Here is a 26,040-nt window from a genome sequence, read left to right as displayed (position 1 = left end):
TTCTCCCTCTCTCAAGTGCTTATCTTCCCAAGAAATCTGTTTGTCCCCAGAGATTCTTTGCCAGAATCTTCTAGTTCTCACGGCCCCTTCTAACTTTCCCCAACCCCCCGGACGGTCCCACGGGGTAGGGTTTTATCACTAGGTAACTGCTGTTACCACAGACCCCCACTGCTGTCCCCCACGACTCTGCAGCCTCGCTATAGCACTGCCAACAGAAGCCAGAACAGTGAGAGGAGCCAGGAGACCCAGAAAGAGGCTGCTCAGTCTGGGGGTGAGTTTTTTGGCCCTGGAATCAATTATTCCTGATAAGGGGCTACTGGAGACCTGGGTTCTTTGGTTGAATATCCAGTTTTGCAAGCAGTACTGTCGTCTTCTTATGTATGCATTCCAGCATTCGTCATTACAAAGCTTCAGAGGTTTTTCCACAATTTTCCAGACAAGACTTTTCCCCTCAATATGCATCTTTCCAACATGTGTCGAGAGCCTTTCATGTAAGCAGCACTGGACTGAGAGCGGAGTTCACAGAGACAGGGAAGTACAGCTCTGTCCTGAAGATCTCTTACAACTGCTCCCTCCCAAACAAACAGACCAATTTCAAGACAGTGGAGAAGTACAGGGACAGACGTGGGTAGGGGGCACTGTGGGGGAGGCTGCAAGGACACCAGCCTGAGCTGGGAAGAGGGTATGGGTGTAATGCTTTAAAGAACATGGTGCATGGAGGAAGGGAAATGCAGAAGCAGAGGGGTCAGCTGGGCCATGGAGGATGTACGAGGAATGGCCTGGGCTTGGCAGGGTGGGAGCGGGAGGCCAGAGTGGGAGGCGGGGAGGAGGCTGAGAGACAGCACAGGTGTAAGAGAGCCCTGTCAGTTGCTCCAAGACAAAAGGTACACTGGTTTATTTATCCCCGAATTTGTTATAATTTAAAATTTATATTTAAAAATATTTATTTTAATATATTTATTGAAAATTTTTATTTTAAAATAAAGCCAACACATGCATGTACTGAAAGACAGAATGCATTTCTTTCTTTTTTTTTTTTTTAGAGTGAGAGCATGTGTGTGCACATACATGCACGTGTAAGTTGAGGGGTGGGCAGACGGAGAGGAAGAGAATCTTAAACCGACCCCAGACTCTGTACTGAGTGGGGAGCCCAGTGAGGGGCTCAATCTCCCAGCCATGAGATCATGACTTGAGCCAAATCAAGAGTCAGATATTAACCGACTGAGCCACGCAGGTGCCCCATAACATAATACATTTCATATATAAAAGTGTAAAATGAATCTAAAATTCTCTCTCCTTATCTACCTCCCTGTCCCATCCTTCCCCACAAAGGAATTATAAACGACTTAGAAGGTATCTTTCCAAGGAAAAAAATGCATACACTGTAATATTTGGATATGTATATATGCATATTCTTTCTTATTTACCCCAATGATTTTGTACAGTGTTTATCGTTCTGCACTTTGCTGGGCTCTTTCTAAAGATTTTATTTATCTGAGAGAAAGAAAGAAAGCATGAGTGGGGGGTGCATAGGGAGAGGGAGAAACAGACTTCCCGCTGAGCAGGGAACCCAACAGGGGGCTCGATCCCAAGACCCTGGGATCATGACCTGAGCCGAAGGCAGACGCTTTACTGACTGAGTCACCCAGGCGCCCCTGCATTTTGATGTTTTTAGGTGTTTTTTTTTTTTCACCTTATTTATTACTAACCTTCCTGAATCCAAATATACAGAGGCAAGACACTGGTTTTGACAAGTGTAGATTTCTCCAATCATTTACTTAGAGTCTACCCTGCTAGGGGACAGGTTACTTTCAGGTTTTATCTATTACAAACATTGCTACAATGAACATTTTGGTTGTGTCCATTCCCCAAATATTTATTGAGCATCTCTGTATGCTAGGCACAGTCCTAGAAACCTAGAATAGGCTAATGCCATACATGGGTATTCTTTTGTGAGGATATAATAGTCAGTGGGGAAACTGTGGGACTAAAGGAAACGTGCAGTTTTAGTTTTGATAAATATTTTCAGAATGTGCAGCTAAAATGGCTGCAGGGGTGCCTGGGGGGGCTCAGTCAGTTCAGCATCTGACTCTTGGTTTTGGCTCAGGTCATGATTTTAGGGTCATGGAATCAAGCCCCGTGTTGAGCTCCATACCCAGTGGGGAATCTGCTTGAGATTCTCTCTCTTTGCCCATCCCCCCACTCACGCTCTCTAAAATGAATCAATAACTCTTATAATAAATAAAAAATAAATCAATCAATAACAGCTGCAGAAATCAATATGAACATCTAAGAGCATATGCAAATTATTAGTTTTCCCATCCTGGCTGACACTAAGTGAGCATTATCAAACTTTAAAAATGTTGCCAATCTGATAGGTGAAAAAGGCCTTGCTACTTCGGCTTGCATGGTTAAGAGTATCTTTTCTTGCTTATTGACTACTTGTATTTTTTTTTTCTGTGACCCACATGTTCCTGTTTATTGGGACTTTTTTCTACTGAACTACTGTCTTCCTACAGATTTGTACTTGTTCCTTGTAAACTAAGGGACTTAGTCCCTTGTCATAGGTTGCAAATACCTTTTCCAGCAATCTTTTGTCTTTAGGGTATTTTTTTGCAATGCTTCCTGGTGGAGTTCAAGTCGAGTCTTGAAGGATGAGTAATGATAATTACTGACTCTCGTCTAGTGCTTAAGTGTTGAACATGCTTCTTAGTGCTTAATATGTATTAACTAATTTAATTTTTACAGGTAAGGCTATTATTAGCCCCTTTTTTCAGATGAGGAAACAGAAGCATAGAGTTAAACTTGCTCAGGGCCCCTAGCTGCTGAGGGGCACAGGCAGGATTCAAAGCTATGAAGAGCTGTTTGCCAGGTAGCCTAGGAGAGTTAGCAAAGGCATGGAGTTGTGAGGCAACCCAAAACATCAGGGGAACTCCGAGAAAATACATTTTGCATCAAGATAGGCTGCTTGTGAAGGAGGGGAGGGTGGCGAAACTGGAGAGGCCTGGGGCATCCCACATACCTTCATGAGGGCTCTGTGGGCCTTGGTTCCCTACCTGGGCCGGAGTTTCCTTGAACTCAGGGTCTGCTCCAGACCCCATCTTATTCAGCACCTTGCAGAACATGTCCAGGCAGGTGGGAGCCAATGGAGATGCCCGTCAATGTGTCTGTATGAGGTGAGGCATCTTACAGGCCTAAGCTCAGGATTCAATAAGCCTTTGTGGGGTCACTGAGCTAACTCCTGGCAGTCCCGCCTTGCATGGCCAGGCCTTCTCTCCACAGCCCATGCTCCGTTTTGTGCAGATGGACTCTGCCTTGTAGTCATTGGCCACCAATGCTTCTCCAGTCCTACCATCACCTAGCGTGTGTCAGGGAGGTTCCCTGTCCTCAGCAGACTCTGAGGAAAACAGGACCCCATGTAAGTCTGTGCCAAAATGTCACAGAATCCCTCTAAAAGTAGAGATAAATGATTTTGGATTCTCTGTCTTTCCGTCGTTAGCGTACTTGTGCCCTTCCAACATGGAGGCAGCCCTGCCCTGTGTGATGGACAAGAGATTCTGGAATAACCAAATGTGCGTTCAGTTCCTTTCCAGCTGTGCTCTTCTCACTTCCAACTTGGCAGGGTTTGGCAGCCTTCCTGCAGGCTTCTGGTTGTTGGGACAGGAACTGAAGAAATATTGGCTTCAGAAGCAGTACGGTAAGAGAGAGAGTCCTGGATAAGGAGCTAATGCTGTAATATTGCAACATCTTCCAGTCCTAAGGACGGCAGATTCTGCCACTCCTGCCCCTCTTCCCATGGCAGACATGGTTAATTGATTGTGCACTCTCAGCTTCTGAACCTGGATGTCGCCTCAGATGCCTTTTCAAAATGATGGCCCCAGGAAAAGGCCCAGTTAATTGTATTTGGCTCTTGAAATGAAACATATTCATCATCCCCAACCCAAAGGTTTAAAGCAGCAGAATGGAGTAGACAAACCTGGGTTTAAATTCTAGCTATGTGACCCTGAGCCACTAACTCTCACTCTCTTGTCCACCATTCTATCCTTATAGCACTCCCCACAGAGTGTGTGAAAAGTAAACTGGGGGTAGTGTGCCTTGAAAACTCCTTGAAAAAGGCAAAATCCAGTTCTAGTGTCAAATCTGAGAAGTCACTTAAAATCTCTGGATTGCTTCCAATTTCCTTCCATGAAAAATTAGAGGAAAAGATTAGACCATCTCTGAAGTCCTTTCCAGCTCACTCCATGGGTCACTAGCTCCTTCAAAGACTTTCCCAAGTGCTACTTTGATTTGGGCAGGCACTGTTCTAGGTTCTGGGGCAAAGGCCCTGTTTTCTAGAAGCTTCCATTCTAGTAGTGCCACAGAGAAAATTCAGAGTGGGTGGCTGGGAAGGCAGTATCCGAAGCAGATCCCTGGGCCCTGATTCTGAGTTGAGAAAGGAACCAAGTACGCTGGTAAGAGAGAGCCGAGGCTGGGGGTCAGCCCTTTGCCCAATCAAAACACTTGGGAATTATAAGATTGCATGGCTGCCAGCCCTTCTCCTACCCAATCCATTAGGGAGTCAGAACTTCTCTGGAGAGAACTTTGGGTGGCCCTATTAATTCAGAACCGGACAGATACCACACATTAGACCATACCACACCCATATGCCCAGCATCCTTTCCCCTTGTAGATGCTTCTTTGAAATGGGGCAGCCTACCTGGCCTCCAACTGTAAAGTCAGGAGCTTTTGCTTGCTCATGCAGCCAAAGAGACTATGGTTTCTGGGCTGGGAAGGGACAGAGATTCCTTAGGCTCATCCCATGGTCCTTCTGCTTAGTTGGCCAAGCATTACATTGAGCCCTGGGCATTCCAAATGTTGTCTTCTTCAGACACTGTCTCTGTGTCAGCAAGGTGGTTTTCTACCCCTTCCCACCTACCTGTGTCGGTAACTTAGTGCCCAGTCCTAAGCTAGCAACATATTCTGCTACCAAGAATTAGGAGTCCATAAGTAGAGATGGGATGGAGGACGGGAGGACCCAGTTACAGAGAGAGTTGGGTAATGTTGCTGTGTAACACAATTCAAGGGTGTCACCATTTATCATGTATTCTATTTAAATGGTTTCCCCAGGAGCTGGGTATCATGGTGGCCCTGGGGTGGCCTTGAGAATGTGAAGGAATGAAAAGATGGAGGTGGAGAGAAAATTTCTTCCTTTGATAGTAATCCCAGTTTTTATAAGGGGTGTGTGTGTGGGGGTGTGTGTGTGTGTGTGTGTGGTGGGGAGTAGGCAATTGGGGTGGGGAATCCTCAGACCCTCAGTCCATTTATATGAAAAAAATTTGCCGGGAAAGAACCTACGGGATCCTAATACCAAGGCTTGCAGGAAACAAGGGAGAGGAGACTTATGGTTTCCAATTTAGGAGTCTGGATGGTGGGAGGCAGTCGCCTGAGGGCTCTGCTGAGACTGCAAAGCATTTCTCTGGCTGTGGGCAGCTGTCATAAATCCTTGAGAGGGGGCCACTGCAGGCACCTGCAAGGAAGGACTTCCAGCCCTGCCAGGAGGCATGGCAAGAGGGCCTTAAAAATGCCACCAAGATGACCAAGCCACAAGTAAGCAAAGTGAGAGAGAAAAGAGAAGGCACTAGATTTTCATGGGAACTGGTGAGTGTCTTGAGGGAACCCCAGACTGCTGGAGGGGAGGGCATTTGCAAGCAGTGTGCAGGCAAGCAGGCCCAAGGGACAAAATTCAAACCTAAAAGGGAGTCTGGTCCAGGAACCAAGAGGGAGCAAGCACCAATGGGTTCATAGCAGGACTCGGTGTTTTCGATTTGCTGGGAATTTATCATATCCCAGGGACCATTGTAAGCAACACAGCGTGGCTATCTCATTAGATTTCTACATCAGTTCTGTGATCCTATTATCCCCATTTTAACAGATTAGAAAAAGAAGGCACAGGTGGGTTAAGCAACTTGCCCAGAGCTTCTCAGCTAACAAAGTGGGAGCTCTTGCTCAATAAATATGAGATAATTAAATGGATAAAAGAATGAAAGACAGGGATGCCTGGGTGGCTCAGTCAGTTAAGCGTTTGCCTTTGGCTCAGGTTATGATCTCGGGGTTCTGGGATCGTGCCCCACATCTCCCTCTCCCTCAGCCCTTCCCCCCTACTCATGCTCACTCTCTCTCAAATAAATAAATAAAATCTTAAAAAAAAAATCATTCATTCAGAATGACCCAAGCTGGGAGAGTTGACAGAGGTGTAGAAGGACAGAATGAGAATTTCCAGAAGTGGCTGAGACAAGAACCCAAATGAACTGGGTGAAAATGAACAAGGGTAAAAGCAAAGCTCTACCCCCGGGGTTTCAAAACGTTAACTGCCCTGTTAGAGCTGGGACTAGCCTCCCAGACGCTTTGATGAGGCCCTGAGGATGGGAGAGGACTCCACCTACAATCTGAGTTGTCGTCAGTGGTGGCTCCATAAGACCCGAAGGTCATCTGTGCTTGCGCTAACAGAGGTGCAGTAGCTAAGAAGGAGTTCCCATAGTATTTTGTGCCTGGTTGGACCCCATTTGGAGCAGGTTGGTTTAAAGCACATTTTAAGAGGACTGAGCATGCCCAGAGAAGGGCATTTAGGGAAACCTCTGCAAACCATTTTACATTCCAAATTTACAAGGCTGCAGGGGATGCTTGCCAGAGAAGACGGAAGTCTGGGGCCATATGTAATAGCTGTCTATAGCTACTTGAAGAACTTATCCAATTAACTCCAAAGGCCAAAGAAAGGTCAATGGGTAAAAATCATAGTGGGGCAGACCTTTATAGTGTGGAGGTTTACCATGAAGATCTTGTCCTTGACATATCTGAGTTACTTAATGGCTTTTTTTCTTTTCTTTTCTTTTTTTAATTTAAATTCAATTAGCCAACATATAGTAAGTACATCATTAATTTCAGAGGTAGTGTTCAATAATTCATCAGTTGTGTCTAACACCCAGTGCTTAATGGCTTTTAGTCTCAATTTCGTCCTCTGTAAAGCGGGCTCAATAATAATAACTCTTTAACAGGATATTATGAAAAGAAATTGAAATGTGCATGTAAAGTACATAGCCCAGTGCCTGACACACAGGGACCGTTAGAGGGTTGTTATTTATCTTGCTTTATAGTGACTTATATTCAGAGCTGCCCCAGAGTGGAAGAGATTGCTTTCAGAGGCTGTGAGCATACTTCCTCCCACTGATCATCTCTAAGGGTTCACACAGGTGGTATGTGAGGGATTCCATCAATGGGCTGGTGACTGAAGACCATGGTCTCCAATGACACCCTTCTCCTACCTTCATTCAAGGAACCAGTCTCACCTCCTCCTTGACTGAGTCTCAGTCCTGTGATTTGGATAATTCGGACACCATCTCCCAGACCCAGAGGTTGGTACAAGACCAAGGCTTGGCCAGAGTGTTCCTTCCCTGGTCATGGTGATCTGTCCAGGGACATGCCTGTGACCCAAGCCAGCCAATGGACAGCTTCAGGACGGGGCTGAAGCTGCTGTGAGAAAGGGGGTTTCTTGCTAATCTTAAGCCTGGAGAGCTTGGTGGCATTATTTGAGAAGGAGGTCAAGAGAGAGAAAAGGGAATTTGAGAGATGGGGAGGAACAAATTCCTAACAACATTCTTTTAACATCCAGACCCAGCTGTTCCTGAAACCCTCCTAGACAGTTAAGGTACTCAAATCAGTAAATCCCCCTTTTCCTCCAAGGCAGTGTGAGTTGGGGATGGGCCTCTTGGGAACCTCTTTGGTTAGAGGATAGTAATCTACAGGAAGCTGGGAAAGATCATAAATCTCCTTGGGTAATTCCAGTTGAAACATCAGTCCACTTATGGGGGCACCCCCACGGGATATTGCAAGCGAGAGGCGCCCAGCTGAACCCAATCCATAGGCCCAAGAGAGACAACAATGAATTGTTAACAGATAGCCACATTGGGTCATTGAATCACGCAACCCACAGGGGAGCCTCTGGGAAAACCCCAGCAAATACTGCAAAGCCTCCAGCCCAGCGTGACCTCCTGCTTTGTTTCTGGGCTACTCGGCAACTAGGGTACACTGATCTCACCACTGGCCTTCATAACCCTTTTGCCTACTCTTTTCCTTATCAGTGGTTAGGATGACAGCCCTCCTGAAATTCTGAAGGATTTCTTTTATTCTTGCCCCTCAACCAATTTACCTCCCTCTTCTTCACCCAGTCTGTGTGCACACACCTTCAACGGTGCTCGAGGTAACAAGGGGTCCCATTCCAATATCAGGTTGTCCTTTTCACCTTATTTCAGGGAGGAATTCAAACAGGGAAACTCTTTTGTTCCTTGGAGTAGCTGTTCTTTATAGAAGTTACTGATTAGATCAAATCTGTAAAGTTGAAATGTTTGTACCTGCGGGGGGGGGCCTTGGGAATCCTGCTGATAAGCATTTATTCTGTGGACATTCCCTAAAGTTCTCTAAGCTATCTACACAAAGATGTTAATTGGAGCATTTTTGCAATGGGGTGAACAAAAAGAACAAATTGTCCATCCCTAGGGACTGGTTGAGTAAATTATGGTACCTCTAAATGTGGGATCTGTGAAGTCAGATTTTTTTTTTTTAAGACATAAATCTCTGTGTTGATCTAGAAAGAGCTCTGGGGTATGTTACGAAGTGGAAACAACACTCCTACCACATTGCATAACTCTGGTGGGTACGGCTCATATTGTGTGCTACGGGAATGCAGTCCTTGCTCGGGGTACCCCAAAACTGTTGGTGCAGTCTTGAGGCTATTTTGGTGTCAAAAATATTTAAGCACAAACGGGTATGTAGTTTCATGCATAAACGTTTTTCCCCGAGAGAGAAGCAGAAGAAAGTTCTTAAAGTGGTTGCCTTTGGGAGAGAAATGAGCAAGTGGTATACCTTTTTGGACACCTATATTATCTAGTCAGGTACTTGTACTCATAGCCATCTCTGAGTACTCTCTGGGGATGGCAGAGAGGGGATGATGGGCCACGTCTGTTTTAGTCTTTAAACTCTCTCTGCTAATTTTTCAAACCCTAATGTGTGGCCCTTTTCCCTAAAGAAGCCACTAAGCCTCACCAAACAGCAAGCCTAATTTTTAGATATTATCCAAGACAAGGTATCCATTTTTCTCATGCAAAGCAAAACATTGCTCCTAGTACATTCCCTCCTGGGCTCTGCTTGTTTCTGCTTGCAAAAAAAGCCTTGAAACCCTCGGGTGAGCATACATTTTGCCCCCCATGGCAGTTAGTGGAACATGGGACTGGGGTGGCAGGTGGATGATGGCTCCTGCCGAGAGCCGCTGCTCCCCCCACCCTCCGTTGGTCCCTGCCAGGTGGCCCACGCCGTCAGCCATCAGACTCCTCGGGGCTGCTTCCTGCATGCCAGCTCCTAGGGCTTGTTTGGAAGAGGGAGATGAGTCAGCAGATTTGCCTGATTTCGAGGCTGGCCTGGTGCCAGCTCGATGCCCTGCCCGGATTCAACTGTCCCACTCCAGCAATAACTGGCAAGATGGGGTCTGAGCCCGCCTCTCGGGTTCTAGAAATGAGCTCATCTCCTTTGGCTGCCCTGGGGAGACAGACGTCCAGGGAAGGGGAGCCAAGGGGAGCTGGTCTGGGGGAAGGGCTGCCTCCTCACTGGCACCTCAGGGAGAGGAAAGGGACTAGGAACAGTCTGCGGAGTCCCGACCCCCCGCCTGACACCACCTTCCAGGCAACGGCAGCTCTGGATGTGGCCCCTCTGTAGTCTGGGGGACAAGGACCTCTTCCCACATATTTCTCAGCAACACCCTCTGTTCTCTCTCCTCTGCCTCTTCTTGGCAGAGGTCCACAACTATCTAAAGCCCAATGCCTGGAAGAATTAAACAATCATTCAGGTAAATCAGTGAAGTGGGAGCCATCCTTGCTACCTGCTCTGAATCACTGTCTCTTGGAAGCTTCCTCTCCAAAAGGTCTGTCAGGCTGAAGGACCTTCCCTCTCAAACCCTGTGGCCTGCCTCATGCCCCTAGCACCTCCCTCACCAAATTTACTCTGTGTACTAGGCTCTTTACAAATCAACCAAAGAAATGACTGGAAGGAATGTTCTTCCTTCTGGGTGTCCCTTGAGTTAGTTCTGTTTGGCTCGGTGTTCCAGCTGCCTGAAGAAAATGGTGGTCTTATCCCAATTTTCATGGTTTGGCCTTCAGAGTAGAGAAGGGTCCCCGTGATATTTTGTTGCTTTCCATGGTTTCCCTTGCTTTGAATTTGGGGTGCTCTTTTTCAGAGGCAGAGAAGGGTTCTTGTCCTTTAGGGCAGAAGCCCCAAAGACTTCATATATTGGGGGTTGCCTCCATTCACAGAACAATACAGAACAGCATAATTTAACAGATGACCCTGTGACAACAGCAGCTTCTGCCTGGGAACCACACTTCAGAAGGGATCGGGCCACTTGTCAAGAGACCACAAACACTGGTACTGTCAGCGGGCCTGTGAACAGGGCAAATGCTTTTACTGATGGACTTCTGTCAGGGGCTATGCTAAACGCCATAAGAATTTTGATCTTCCTCTCGACAATTCTGAGTGGAAACGTTTTTGAACTTTTTTTTTCACAGAAGAGGGAACAGAAGCTGAGGTATTTAGTGAAGTGTTAGGGTCAAACAGCTGTTTGACCCTGCCTGCCCCCCTGCAAACCTCTGACTGTCTCTTTCTGGGTGAGTGAGGTGACACCACAGACCGAAAAAGCAAACAGCTCCTTGGCTGGAGAACCAGCAGATTGAGTGTTCAGATAGACCGAGCTTGCCACCACGCCCACAGACGCAACATGACCCAGCCTTCTGGTTCCCTCACAATGGCGGCTTTGTGCCAACATGGCAGTGAGGTGGCGAGTCTCTACCTGCGGCACATACTATTCCTGCCCTGAGCCTAATTCCCATGAAAGTCTGTCAGAGAGGATTGAAAGGAAAACCGAGGGAAGCTGCAAACACTCTCCCAAGGCTCCAAGATTCAGGACCTTTAAGCCAAAGGCCCAGCTCACTTGTTCCTCCCCATGCTGGTGGGCCTCACCTCTGGAAGACCGCTGTCCTTGGGGGCTGCATGGGTCCTGGACTCAGAGCTTTTCCCCACCCCCAAGGATATGGCTGAAGGAGCACTTAGGGGCTCCTGACCCCCTGAAACACCTTCTGGGTGTTGCAGGCAATAGCTGTTGTCATTTAGGAAATTACCTCGCATGCCTGGCTCTTGGTCCTGTGGTCACCATGATGAGGCTGGAATGGAGTCTCCTCTGGGGCCCCCACTCTGGCCAAGCCATTATCAAAGCCAATTATCAAATAGAGTCAACTCTCAATTAATCATAGACTAATGGTTCAGTCTGTGCATCCCTTTCTTCCTCTACCTCCCTCTTTCCCTCCCTTCTCTTCACCTGCTGCCTTTTGGCTTTCCTCACTAATATACCCACCAGCGTGGGAAGAGGTGAAAGATTCCAGAGCCTGGAAGACTTCAGGGCCTGTTAGCGATCCCGGGAAAGAGTTTGTTTAAGGAGCACATTGGGTGGAACGTGGATTTTGAGTAACCTTGCTAAGCTCGTTCCCACTTACCATGGATGAGAGTCAACGGCCTTGAGTTCTTTGAGCCCCTCTGCTAAGTCTCACCAGGAGAAGAGCCAGGTCCAGGCCAAGACTGGCCAGGTTGAGAAGGCAGGCATGCCCCATGCTGCCCAGTCTTGTAGACCCAGAACACATGTGTGTATTTCCCCAGAATCTGGTGGAAGCAGGAAAATGGGTTTTGAGATAAATGAAAACTCAAGAGTTTTCCTCTCTTGAGTGGCTTGGGTTTTACAGCTCCAAATCGAATAAATAAACAAATAAAATAGGAAAAGTGGTTTTAAAAAGCTGAATTCACATACAATGGCCGTGGTCAGGTCTTTCCTAGCAAACAAGAAGGCTTGTTTCAAGATACCATAGTTTCTCTTTATATTATAACTAATAACAAACGTTAACATATTGATAATGGAAGTGGCTGATGCTATGTCAAGTGATGTATATGAAAATATCTTATTTACTCTTTCGAACTCCACGAGGTAGAAACTATCACTCTTGTTTGCAGAAAAAGAGAGAGAGAAGTTAAGTCTCTTGTTCCAGCTTGCTTAGCAGTGAAGGGACAAGGGAAGTTAATTGTCTTATTCAAGTTTCAGATCCCCCCACCTTCGACCTACGGTGCAGTCCATGCCACACGATTTAGCTTCTTCTCTTGACTGCAACTACAACCGCCACAACAACTAAAACCCCAGTTATGGAACTGGGGATCCCAACCCCACTCCCTCCTCTCCATCAGCTCCTGAGCCCACATGTCTAGCCTGAGTGCTCCTCCCTTCTAGAACACTCCTGCTACTTAGCAGTGAGTTGTGCACATTGCCTGGTTTTTGGATTTGTTCTCTCAAGCACTGTTAGGTCTTTATATTATAATTTAACTTTTCTCATGATATATTATCTGCCCAGAGTAAGAGTCTCTTGGGATGGGATGGTCTCACGCTCATGCATGTTGTCTTTTGTCACTGTTCCTAGATGATCTCAGGCACTGCGCAAGCCTATAATACCTATTTTCTGATCCCCGAGTTGACCGACTAAGGAGTAGAAACCATGTGCCGTATACCTCTAGTGTGTATCTCACAGTGCTTAACACAGCCCTACGCAGAGAGTAAATACTCATAATCTTTGTTGGCTGAGTGTCAAACTACGGGAAGAAAGAGAGAATGAGTCCCACGGTTACCAAGCGTCTACTGTATAGCTTATGTATAATATCTAATTTAAACTTCACAATAATTCTATGATGTAGGTGTTGTCCCTACTTGTCACATTGCCTTGGACCTGCAGCAGGTGAGTGGGGAAAGGAGGGCTCCTGTACAGCAGCACCAGGGTGAGGCAAGCACAGGCACCTGACCACCAGGTATCATTCTTGGGGATACCGTGGAGGTGGTTATGTGGTGGGTAAGCAAGGCCCCGGGCCCCGACAGGCCAGGTCCTAGGAACAACTGAGAGCTGGGATGGGGTTTCTCAGCGAGCAGTCCCCAGAAACAGCCTGTGGGGAGTTGCTGTCCCAGACCTTGAACTTCATCCGGACATCAGGCTCCGCCCACATTAAGCCTTTGTCTTTGGGCACACGACAGCAACCCCTTCAGTCCATTACTTTCCAATTGTTCCTGGACCTGAGCTGGTTCCAGTCAAATAAATTCTGCATCAGAACAGAGAGAGGGCTCAGTAGGAATCTGTGGGAATGTAGGGGAGTGGGCAAGATAAGAGACAGCAGGATTAAAAGATTTAACAAAGAAAGCACTCCTTTAACCCTGGACAATGCCCCGCCGGCTGGTTTTAGAGCAATGATGGAGTGGGATTTCTAGCACCTGGGAAGGAGAACGTTTATATTTACCTAAACTCCTACAAACTATGGAGGCTGTAGTCTACCTGTCTTGAGGGAGCCTGGGACTGCCCCAGGGACCCCACACATCCTGCCAGGTTTCTGCTCAGGACTCCTGTGAGTGCCTGCTTCTGCTGCAAGTTGTGAAACTCTCTTCACAGGAAGGCTGATAGGGGAGACAGACTGCCTTAAGAGGAAGGGTGGGAGGGAGCCTTACCCCAGCCCCACCCCACCCCACCCACCCCGAGGCATATGCTCCTGCACAGGGCATCTGTTCATTCTGCTCAAAAGAGATGGCTGCTCTCTTGGCCCAGGTTGCAAGGCCACCAGACTGAGCTCCGCAGGTCCCTTCCCGTCCCGTTTTTAGGAGCCTGGGCTTGGTGCTTACAACCACCACCGCCTGCATCTAGCAGGTGCCCAGGAACTGTGTGTCAAGAAAACAATTCAACGAAGTGTCTATTAACCTGTCCTCCTCTGCAGCATCCTGGCTGGCCTAGCAGCTGTACAAATCTGGTGGGCAAGGTGGCCGGTGGGCGAGCAGAGCAGGGAGGGGATCCTCAGGCTCGATGCTTATCATTTCTCAGAGTGGAGTGGGGGTTGGCTCTCCCAGCGTCCTTCCTGTGGAAGAAGAACAAGGCCCAGGGAGGCGAGGGCACTGTGTGCTCAGATCCGGCCTCTACCAGCCTCCCCAGACCCTTCTTAAGCCCCGTAATTACTTCCTTTTTGACCCAAGGTGCTCCAGACCCTCGTGGACCTAATTTTCCAGTTCAAATTCTCATGCCACACAGCCTCTACACTACATTTGGTACTTCTCGTACTTGGCCGCTCTTCCTTCCCCTCTTCATTTGAGGTATTGCTCACTTTGGAGTCCATAGTCATTACCTCTTCTGGGAAGTCTTCCTGGGATGCCCCTAGGCTGGCTTAGTGACCATCCCTGAGTCTCGCAGATGCCCTATGCTCTCCTCTGTCATGTACTTAATGCTTGCATTTGTGCTTTATTTGGGCTACCTGGCTTTCTCTTCCCACACTGCCTGCCGCCTACCACGGAGCAGGAGCTCCAGGAATGCTGTTGATTGGTGATTGCTACTATTTATTTAAACCTGGCACTTTAAAAAAGCTCCTTCCAGGGTGCCTGGGTGGCTGAGTCGCTTAAGCTTATGACTCTTGATTTCGAAGGCTCAAGTCCTAATCTCAGGGTTGTGAAATCGAATCCCATATCGGTCTACGTGCAACGCCTGGAGCCTGCTTGGGATTCTCTCTCTTCCTCTCCCCTGCCTGTGCGCGTTCTCTCTCTCTCTCCCTCTAAAAAACAAACAAACAAACAAACACCTCCTTCCATATATTAACTCATTTAATCCTTACAACAACAATCCCACAAAGTAGATGACTAAAGATGTATATTACTTGAAAGTATCTATTATTATAATCATAAGCCTCCCATTTGAAGAGAGATGTATGCACAAGCTAGCGAGGGGCAGAGCCCATCGTAGAAGGAATACGTGGACAACCATCTCTCTGACCTCTTCCTGCTGGCCAGAACCTCTGTAGCCTCATTCTTGCCTTCTCAGGAATGTTCCCCTTGTCCACAGCCTTTCAAAGTTACAACTGTCTCCAGACTCGGTCACATTTTCCATGACATTTCCTCTGCCCTCTGGCCCAAGCGGCTCGCTCCTGACCTCCCACGGCATTAAAAGCACCATGTCACACATGCTTTGATTTCTCTTCTTGTGCCATAACCTCGCATTCTTCCCGACATGAAGGACCCTGTGTGCTCCTCCAGGCAAGCATTTGAGTTCTCCATTCTCGTTTTCCCTCTCCTGTGCCCAGCACGCTGCTAGGAGCGCGAGAGAGGTGAGGCGAATACTTGGTGACACCCTGAACGACAGAACAGCTCAGGGTTCCATCCATCCTCACAGATGGTGGGTGCTCCTTGCTGTCGTCACAATGGCAGCCAGGGCTGTCCCTCCGCTGCTAACGGGGGCATAGTTCCCATCTGGGGTGCTCAGACAGCAGACTGGGCCTGGGGATATTTGGGTGTAACGGGAGGCTCTTTGACCGTTGTCTGCCGGTTGGACCTCTTTACAGGTCTCTGGACAACTGGACTCTTCTTCCTCTTACTCTCTTTCTTCACCTTCCTGCAGAGAGGAGTCTGCATATTACATAGCTGAAGAGGTTGAGCTGAATGAGGGAGAGATCAATAAAGTCAAAGAAGTGCTCAGGAAAGAGGCCTGGGGATCAGCTGGGGAGTGGGATGGCATGTGCCACCTCTGCCTTTCTGGGGACGTTCTTATGGTGACCTGCCAACTCTGTGGACCCTGGACAGCCCTGTGTGCGTGAGCCCCTTGGAAGACCCCCCAGATGAGCGCTGAGGAGCCATTTACTCCGTACGTCACTTGAGCAAGTCTTTTTCTCCCTTTAACTGAAAAATGAAATCATAATGTCTACACTACCTCCCCCACCGGGGATTGTTGTGTGGATGAAATGAGCAAAGCCTAGGGGAGCGCTCCGTGGAGGATAAGTCATTGTAGCCATTCCTTCATTCCCTTACTCATCTGTTCTGTAAATACTTCTTGAGTGCTCGCCGTGCACCAGACGCTGAGTTCAGCTCAGTGGGGATATGATGGAGGGCACTGTACCAACAGACGTAGTTCCTGTTCTCATGAAGTCCAAAGTCCGGTGGGGGAAAGGGCTCCAGTCCATCACACTGTTGTGTAACTACTCGGTGAGGTATCAGGAAAGGAGCACGGTCTCCCTGGGACAGTGTGACACAGGAACAGATCACATGACACACTTTGTGGCTCTTGTCACCTAGTCACTGGTTCACAAATTTTGAATTGCGAGAGTCACCTGGGCCCCAACCCCAGGGAGTCTGATTTCCTAGGTCTAGAATTTCCCTTCCAGAAATCTACATTTTTAACATGCTCCTCCACCTCCTTCCCCAGGCGATTCTCATGCAACTAACCTTTGGCCACATTTTAAGCAAGAATGACCTAAGGCTGGTATGGGGCCTACATGAGGGACTGGTGCCTCATAAAGTCTCTGTGACAGTTTCTGTGTTTCTTCTCTGATTCTGCTCCAGGCCATTCCTGAAGCTTGGCGGATGAGCCAACAGATTTTCTTCTTTGCTCAAGCTACTTTGAATTGGGTTTCTGTCACTTGAAAACACCCCCTCCTGCCTAATTTAGGTCCCTCTGATCTCTGTGAGCTCCCCTCAAGATGTCTGCGGTCTCTATGGTGAATACAAGATGTGCAGGGGGTTAAGTCAGGATTTATTGTTCGAAACAACAGTTAGCAAGCATCATTCCTATTCTAAGCTTTGGCCCTGCAACACCCCCACCCCCGCCCCCGACCCTTACAGAGCCTCACTTTTCACCTGCCAGCCTTTTGTGACATCCACAACACGTACAATGCACAAAATAGGAATGTCAGCAGCCCGTCTTGAAATATGAATTTCTGACCAAACAACAATGGTACTTACACGTCCATGCCTAAATCAAATAATTCTGGCTGGCTGATTACTCCACATCACCAAACCATATGGTGTGGGAACTGGGGGTTTGCATTCTGGAGTCACACCATCCGGATCCAGATCCTGGCTCTGCTGTCTCTGAGATGGGGGACTCTAGTCACCACACTTCTCTGGGCCTTCGTTTTTTCGTATACAAAATGAGTACAAGGGACAGGGCTCGCCTCATCGGCAGTTGCAAGGGCTAAATGCACCATGGTACATAAAGACCTTAGAACAGGGCCTGGCACACAATCAGGGTTCAGTAAATGATAGCTATTATTATGTGGGTTTAATGTGCTTACGGTAGCACTCCCTCCAGAGGGTTTTCCCAGCCTGATAACCTTTTATCCACAGTAGGAAATCTTGTTTGTAACTGCGTTTCCCTTTCCCCCCAACGAATACTGTTTTTCCATTGCGATCTACTCTTTCCCTCCCGTCTCCTAGGGTTTTGGCCTCCTTTACTTCTCTTTTTCCTGCCAATTCAGTGTCCTCCTCTTTCTGTGAACTCCCAAGTCCCTGGGATGCCCCCTTCCGTAACCTCAAGGCTCTGCTTTGAGTCTCTGCCACTGTATATGTCCCCAAGAACCCCAGGGCAGCTCCAGGCACACCTCCGCCCCCAGCGCCTAGCGCGCACTGCCATGACGACTGAAGCTAGGTGCCTCGCATGAGCCAGTTAATTACACAACTCATACTGCTCTGACTTAGTCCCCTGGACTTCTGCATCGCTCACTTATAAATTGAGGCTAAGAACACCTACTTAGTTAGATTGTTGGAAAAACTGAAAGCGATGATACACACAAAGCCCAGGTTAATGCTTAATAGCATTTAATATTGTAATTGCTGTTATCATCTGCAACTGTAGAGAAAATAAAACAAAGGAAAGGTTTGTATTTGCACACGCACATGCACCCTGTTTCATCTGCAGACTCGAAGATGAGGCCAAAACTTGGCCAACAACACTGACCAGAGACCAGCAGCAACGGTTTGGAATGATGAAGGCCTCACCCTTGTGCCTATCCTGGCTGGAAGAGCCTGTTACTGGTTGCTACCATCATTGTTATTTCGCTCTATCGCCTTTGTTCTGTTTTTTACTTTCTAAAACATTTATTTCCACTCTAATCTTTTTTTTAGGAGTTTTTTTTTCTTTTTAAGATTTTATTTATTTACTTGTCAGAGAGAGAGAGAGCGCACAAGCAGGAGGAGCAGGAGGTTGAGGGAGAAGCAGGCTCCCCACTGAGCAGGGAGCCGATGTGGGACTCCAGCCCAAGACCCTGGGATCATGAGCAGAGCCAAAGGCAGACACTGAACTGACTGAGCCACCCAGGTGCCCCTCTGCTTTAATCTTTATTAGTTTGCTCCATAACTTTAACTCTGTCTGTTGGTCTGTCTCTCTGGTAAAATACACACAACATTGAAATTACCCTTGGCCATTTTTAAGCATTTGGTTCAATTGTGCTAATTGCATTCACATTCTTGTGACACCCATCTCCAGAATTATCTTCTGTTTTCTTTTTTAAAGATTTCATTTTATTTGAGAGAGAGAGAAAGCATGCACAAGCAGGGGGAACTGCGGAGGGAGAGGGAGAAGCACGCTCCCCGCTGAGCAGGGAGTCTGTCATGGGGCTCCATCCCAGCACCCTGAGATCATGACCTGAGCTGAATGTGAACGCTTAACCGACTGAGCCGCCCAGGTGCCCCTGCAGAACTCTTTTCATCTTGTCAAACTGAGCCTGTATCAATTATGCCACTTCCCATTCTTTCCTGCCCCAGCCCCTGCTGACCACCATTCTACTTGACTGCTCCAGGTACCTCTTACACAGGGAATCGTACAATACTTGTCTTTTTGTAACTGACTTGTCGCTCATCATCAACAGACAATTAGGTTCCTTCCACCTTTTGACTACCATGACCGCTGCTGCTATGAATATGGGTGCACAAACCCTTCTTCAAAACCCTGATCTCAATTCTTTTGGTATACAGGTATGCCCCACTTTTTGAAGCTTTGCATCCGGGCACTTTGCTTTTACAAAAGACCTACAATGAGTACCTGTTTTTGCTAGCCCAAAGAAATCCAACGAGGAGTTTTGCTTTTAGGAAAAAAAGGGTGAAAAGCAAGAAGAGCATTCAGTGAGTGTTCTGCAATGAGCCTTTAGAGAGGCAGCTCACCTGCCGGCAGCAAGGATGGCCCCTTGGAGCGCCTTCCCCCCGGGAGCTACACTCAGCATCTCAGCCTCAAGCTGCCATAGCCTTGAACTGTGTCTGTGAGCATCTGTGATGTGTCTTGATTTATTCTGTGCGTTCATTAGCCAGATGCATCCTAAGTCATCAGAAAAGCCGAAAAGAGGTTACTCTTTGGATATGGCAATTGCTAAAAAAATTTTCTGCATAAATTAATGGCAATGACCTCTTTACTTTCTGCCATTTCAGCTTATGAAAGTTTTCACAGAAACACTTCTCTCAGGTAGCGGGGAAACCTGTGTGCCCAGAAGTGGACTTGCTGGACCACACAGTAATTCTATTTGAAATGTTTGGATGAACTGCCGTGCTGTTTTCCATGGTGGCTGCTCATCTTACATTCTCTCCGACAGTGCCCGCAGGTTCCCATTACTCCACATCCTCATCAACACGTCTTTTCTGTCTTTCTGACAGAAGCCCCCTTGAGGTGATCCATAACTCTGTTTTATCACTGGCCTCAGGGGTTCTCTGACCTCAGAGGCAGATTTTTCCACCACAACACGAGGGCAGTGGGCAGTATTCCTACAGAGAGAGCACAGCCCCCCTTTATTCAGTCCCTCATCAGGATTACCTCAATATGAGTGCTTTCTTTGCAGGGTTGAGAAAACAGATTCAGACCGATGAAGCAACCTGCCCCAGAACACACAGCTAGAAAACTGGTATTTGAACTGGGCCCCATGCTGTGTAGGCGTGGACAAATGGCTGGGTATATCAATACCAGAGCTGTACTCTCCCAAGTCCAAGGTGAGAATATGCCCTCTCTGATTCTCTTAAAGCCATACAACCCTTGGCTTCTGCTCAGCTGCCCCTCCCCCAGCCGCTTAGGGGCCTGCCAGGCTCAGGGAAGAGGAAATAAAGCAGACCACATTTATTATTTAACCAGAGGCCCAGGTGCACCTGTTGTGGCATTGGGTGCTGTTTATGATTCCAGCAAAATGTATAGTTCCAAGTGTCAGATGATTTACAAGAGTTTTCTTCAATTCCAAACCTCAGAGAGGGAGGGGCAAAGGTCAGACAGCTGGGGTCCCTTTAAGTAAGATCTGCCTGCAGAGAGGGCCTTTAAAAAATGATGCACTGGGCTTGGCTTTGCCTGACCTATGTGCAACAGCAGCAGATCTTTCCCCCTGCAGAGGTTGGGCAGAGCCCCTGTTTGGTCCAGGGGGACCAAGCGGGAGTAAGGCAGGGTAAGGCTGCCGGGATCCCAGCCGGAGAGGACTGGTCTGGCCTAACCCAGGCTTGCACCCAAGCTTGCAGACACAGCCAGCCCGTTCTACTTGAAGTCCTTGTCCCAGACACAGGTATCTTAACTGCCCCCTGAGGGATAACTAGTCAATGGAGGCACCGCCCTCCACGCATGCGCTCTGGTGTTCGCCTCACAGTCCCAGGTCAGCGATGCTTGACTGCCCCACGCCTGTTAGACTCTCAGCTCATTTCAGAAGTGCCTTTCGTACCATGATCTGGTCATGGAGAAGCCAGAAGTCAGTCCAGGGAGAGCTCTGCCCTGGGGGAAGACTGGGAGAGGGGCTGAGAGTTGCTTGCAAGCCCAGCTCTCAACAGCAGCATGGAACAGGGTGGGGGGTGGGGTGAGGGTTGGGGAGTTGGGGTAGGGTAGTCAGTGAAGGAGCACCTGGCACAGAGGAAGAAAGGGGGAAGGGCATCCCAGGGGAGGGCGGGCCTTGCCACTGCACTAGAGTGAAGTGAACAGCTGGATAAAGGGCCATGGGCGCATCCCTCTGATCGGGCTTAGCACCAGTATTCGCTTGAGGAAGTACAGGAAGTACGGGAGAGGCGCACTTTATAGCATTCATCCCTCCTAGGCTGGTGAAACGGGGTGGGAGGGGACTGCTTTCTTGAGCCCAGTGGCTTCCGCCATCTTGCTCACACAGCTTCTCTGAGGGGCGCACTTCTCCCCAGGCGTCCTTTCTGCTGCATGTAAGGCGGAGGCTCCTGGGCTAGGAGTTCTCTGGGAGGTAACAAACACCAGGCCTTAATGTGGAGGGGAAGGAGGCTGAGGAGGGGGCCAAGGAGTGTGAGCAACCCTTCATTTAAGAGTTAGTTCTTGAAAAGGGAAGCCAGATGGACTAAAGGAAGAAAGAAAAGGGCACATGCGTCTCACTTTCAAGATGTTTTCACACAGGCTGGGGCTTCTTCATATTCAGCTACATGTTTTAGACCTGCTGAATCAATGTACCTCAGTCCTGGAAAGGACTGGTGGGCTGATGGGTCCAGCCACATGATCCTACTGGTGGCAGGTAACTTGCTGGGTGTTATCCATCCAGCTGGTGACAAAGTCCAGATTCAACCTTAGTTTCCTCATTCCCGGTGCAGGGCTGTTTCCATCTCCTCCTCTGGCTCCCACATTCCTCATTTTCCAGATCCCTCCTATAAGACTTTGTCCCTGGCCCCAGAGCGGCAGGCCCTTTGGACAGGAGCCAACGGCTGGTTCAGGGAGCAGCAGGAGAGGGTGCTCCCTGGAAGACTGGGGGATGGGCCACCCTGCAAGTTCATTTTATTCACTCCAATGAGACCAAATGGAATGGGAGCATTAACATGTTGAGTGTGCCTCCGTGCTGTCTAAACCAGCCCTGAATACTAACCAGGAAGCTTAGCGGGAGCTAAAAATAACTGGCTAATCACCACCACGAAGAATTAACAAGGACTCGGAAGAAAGGAAAATGTCTTAATATTCCATCTGCCTACAGCTGGGCTCCAGCTGCAGCTAGTCCCCTCCTGGCTTCCACAGGGCAGGTAATTAGGCAGTACGGAAGCTCCGACACTTATGGCGGGAGGGGGCCTGCCCCAGCCTGCAGGAGGGTACATGGACTAGGGTTATTTGGGGTGAGGTGTTGGGAAGCAGTGAACACGGAAGAAAGGCAATATGACAGGAGGCAGGTTTTGAAGAACGAAACAGTTGTCCTAGTTTATATCCCTTCTTTTCTGAGGAAGCAGCATCTTAATTAAAGGGAAACATCTTTATATTCTGCCTTGCAGACCCTCAGGAAGTCTTCAGGAAGCACAGGTGTCTTGTTCAGCACTGAAGTCCAAGCTCTGGGTATACCCCATCGAACTGAGGTCTTCCTGGCAAAATTACCCTCTTTGGACAAGGACCAAGGGGGAGCCACAATAAACCAAATGCTGTGAAGGGGCAGAGCATGTGAATAAAACCATGAAGACATGGCTGGAATGATTTGTTCATAGAACTTGAAAGTACGAATAGGAAACAATTATTGCAATTTGGAAAAGGCCAGTTCAAGAGAAATTAAAAAAAAAAAAAGAAATATTTTGTCACCAGCTGGCTGGATAACACCCAGCAAGTTACCTTCAAAGAGCTTACTTCCTCCAAAACATGTAATAGGTTTCAATAGAGAAATATAAATTGGTTTAAAGGATTCATGAATACATATTCTTTTCAATTGCACATGGAACATTCTCTAGGATAGATCACATGTGAGGCCAGAAAACAAGTCTCAGGAGATTTAAGAAAATTGAAATCGGGGCGCCTGGGTGGCTCAGTCGTTTAAGTGTCTGCCTTGGCCTCAGGACATGATGCCAGGGTCCTGGGACAGAGCCCTATGTCAGCTCTCTGCTCAGCGGGAGCATGCTTCTCCCTCCCCCCATGCCTGCTACAGAATTAAATCTTGTAAAAAACTGAAATCATATTAAGCATCTTCTCTGAAGACAATGGCATGATACCAGAAATTGATTACAAAAAAGAACTGGAATAAACACATACACATGGAAGCTAAACAACACATTACTAAACAACCAATGGGTCAACCAAGAAATCAAAGAGGAAATAAAAAAATACATGGAGAGAAATGAAAATGAAAGCACAATGGTCCAAAATCTTCGGGACACAACAAAAGCAGATCTAAGAAGAAAGTTTATAGTGATAAAGACCTAACTCAAGAAAAAATAAAAATTTCAAACCCAACATTACACCTAACAGAGCTAGAAAAAGAAGAACAAGCAAAACTCAACGCTAGTAGAAGGAAGGAAATAATAAAGACCAGAGCAGAAATAAAGAGAGAAAAACAATAGAAAAAAATCAATAAAACTAAGAGCTGGTTCCTTGAAAAGATAAACAAAGTTGATAAACCTTTAGCCAGACTCAAAGAGAGAGAGAGAGAGAGAGAGAGAGAGAAAGACAGAGAGAGAGGACTCAAATCAATAAAATTAGAAATTAAAAAAAGGAAAAACAACCGACACCACAGAAGTATAAAGAATTGTAACAGGGGGGCACCTGGGTGGTTTAGTTGGTTAATCATCTGCCTTTGGCTCAGGTCATGATCCCAGGGTCCTGGGATTGAGCCTGGCATCCATTGGGTTCCCTGTTCAGCAGGAAGCCTGCCTCTCCCTGCCTTTCCCTGCCTCTACCCCTGATTGTGCGCTCTCTCTAATAAATAAATAAAATCTTTAAAAAAAACGAATACAACAGAATACTGTGAGAAATTATACCCCAACAAATTGAAATAGATAAATTTCTAGAAATATGCAATCTTCCAGAGCTGAATTAGGAAGAAACAGAAATTAGAATTAGTGTCAATTACTAGTAAAAAATTGAACTGGTAGCCAAAAAGCTTCCAACAAACAAAAGTCCCCAGGACCAAACAGCTTCATAGGGGAATTCAACAAAACATTTAAAGAAGAATTAACACCTAGTCTCAAACTATTCCAAAAAATAAAAGAGGAGAGCTTCCAAATTCATACTGCGAGGGCAGCATTACCTTGATACCAAAACCAGAAAAAGACCACAAGAAAAGAAAGACTACAGGCCAATATCCCTGACGAGAATGGATGCTAAAATCCTCAAGAAAATGTTAGCAAACTGAATTCGATAATACATTAAAAGAATCATTCACCACAATCGAGTAGGATTTACTCCAGGGCTGCAAGGGTGGTTCAATATTCACAAATCAATCAGTGTGGTACATCATATTTAAATGAAAAAGAATAAAACCATATGATCACCTTGATGCAGGAAAAGCATTTGACAAAATACAACATCCATTTATGGTAAAAACTCAACAAAATGGTTTAGATGGAACATACTTTGACATAATAAGGACATATATGACAAAACTCACCATTAACATCATTCTCAATGGGGAAAAACTGAAAGCTGTTCCTCTAAAGTCAGGAACAAGACAAGAATGTCCACTCTTACCACTTTTATTCAATATCATATTGGAAGTCCTAGCCACAGCGATTACACAAGAACAAGAAAAGACATCCAAATTGGTAAGGAATAGTAAAACTTTGACTATTTGCAGATGACGTGATATTACATACAGAAAGCCCTAAAGACTGCATCAAAAAACTATTAGAACCAATAAATGACTTCAGTAGAGTTGCGGGATGCAAAATTAATATTTAAAAATCTGTTGTGCTCCTATAAACTAATTATGAAATAGCAGAAGGAGAAATTCAGGAAACAATCCCATTTACAATTGCACCAAAAAAAAAAAAATCCCACAATAAATTTAAGTAAGGAGATGAAAGACATACACTCTGGAAACTATAAGACACAGATGAAAGAAACCGAAGGTGACACAAACAAATGGAAAGATATATTGTGCTCATGGACTGGAAGAATTAATACTGTTAAAATGTCCATACTACTCAAAGCAATCTATAGATTCAGGGCAACCTGTATCAAAATACCAACAGTATTTTTCACAGAACTAGAATAAGTAATCTTAAAATTTGTATCAAACCACAAAAGATGCCAAATAGCCAAAGCAGTGTTGAGAAAGAAGAACAAAGTTGCACAGATTACAATCCGAGATTTTAAGATATGCCACAAAGTTGTAGTAATCAAAACAGCATGGTGTTAGCACAAAAATGGACAAACAGATCAATGGGACAGGATAGAGATCTCAGAAATAAACCCACATTTATATGGTCAATTAATCTGTGAGAAAGAAGGCAAGATTATACAGTGGGGGAAGGACAGTCTTAATGAACAGTATCATGAAAACTGGATCACTTTCTTACACCATACACAAAAATAAACTCAAAATGGACTAAAGACCTAAATGTGAGACCAGAAACCATAAAACTAAGAGAAAACATGGGCAGTAATTTCTTGGACATCACCCTTAGCGACACATTTAGGGCTATGTCTCCTCAGGCAAGGAAAACAAAAGCAAAATTAAGCTATTGGGACTACACCAAAATAAAAGGCTTTTGCATAGCAAAAGAAACAATTAACAAAACAAAGGCAACCAACTGAATGGGAGAACATATTTGTACATTACATATCCAAAAGAAGTTAATATCCAAAATAAAGAACTTATACAACTCAACACCAAAAATAATCAGATTAAAAATGGCCAACAGACACATGAAGGGGTCCTCAACATCACTCATCATCAGAGAAATGCAACTCAAAACCACAATGAGGTTTCATTTTATATCTGTCAGAATGTCTAGTATCAAAAACACAAGAAATAACAAGTGCCGGCAAGGATGTGGACAAGAGGGAACCCCCATGCATTGTGGATGAGAATGTAACTCGGTGCAGCTACTGTGGAAAGCAGTTTGGAGGTTCCACAAAATATTAAAAGTAGAAATACCATATAAACTGGTAATTCCACTACTGGGTATTTAGCCAAAGAAAATGAAAACACTAGTTCGAAAAAATATACGCACCCCTGTGTTTATTCCAGAATTATTTACAATAGCCAAGATATGGAAGCAGCCCAAGTGTCCATTGAGAGATGAATGGATAAAGAGGATGTGGTGTATATATATACAATGGAATATATCCGACCATAAAAAAGAATGAAACCTTGCCACTGGCAACAACGTGGATGGACCTAGAGGGTACTGTGCCTAGTGAAAGAAGTCAGACAGAGAAGGACAAATATGATGTGGTTTTACTCCTATGTGGAATCTAAAAAATAAAATGA

The sequence above is a fragment of the Enhydra lutris genome, unplaced genomic scaffold (genome assembly GCF_002288905.1).
Source record: "Enhydra lutris kenyoni isolate GAN:26980312 unplaced genomic scaffold, ASM228890v2 scaffoldscaffold9, whole genome shotgun sequence".
NCBI lineage: Eukaryota > Metazoa > Chordata > Mammalia > Carnivora > Mustelidae > Enhydra > Enhydra lutris.
Note: the sequence above shows the minus strand (reverse complement) of the source record.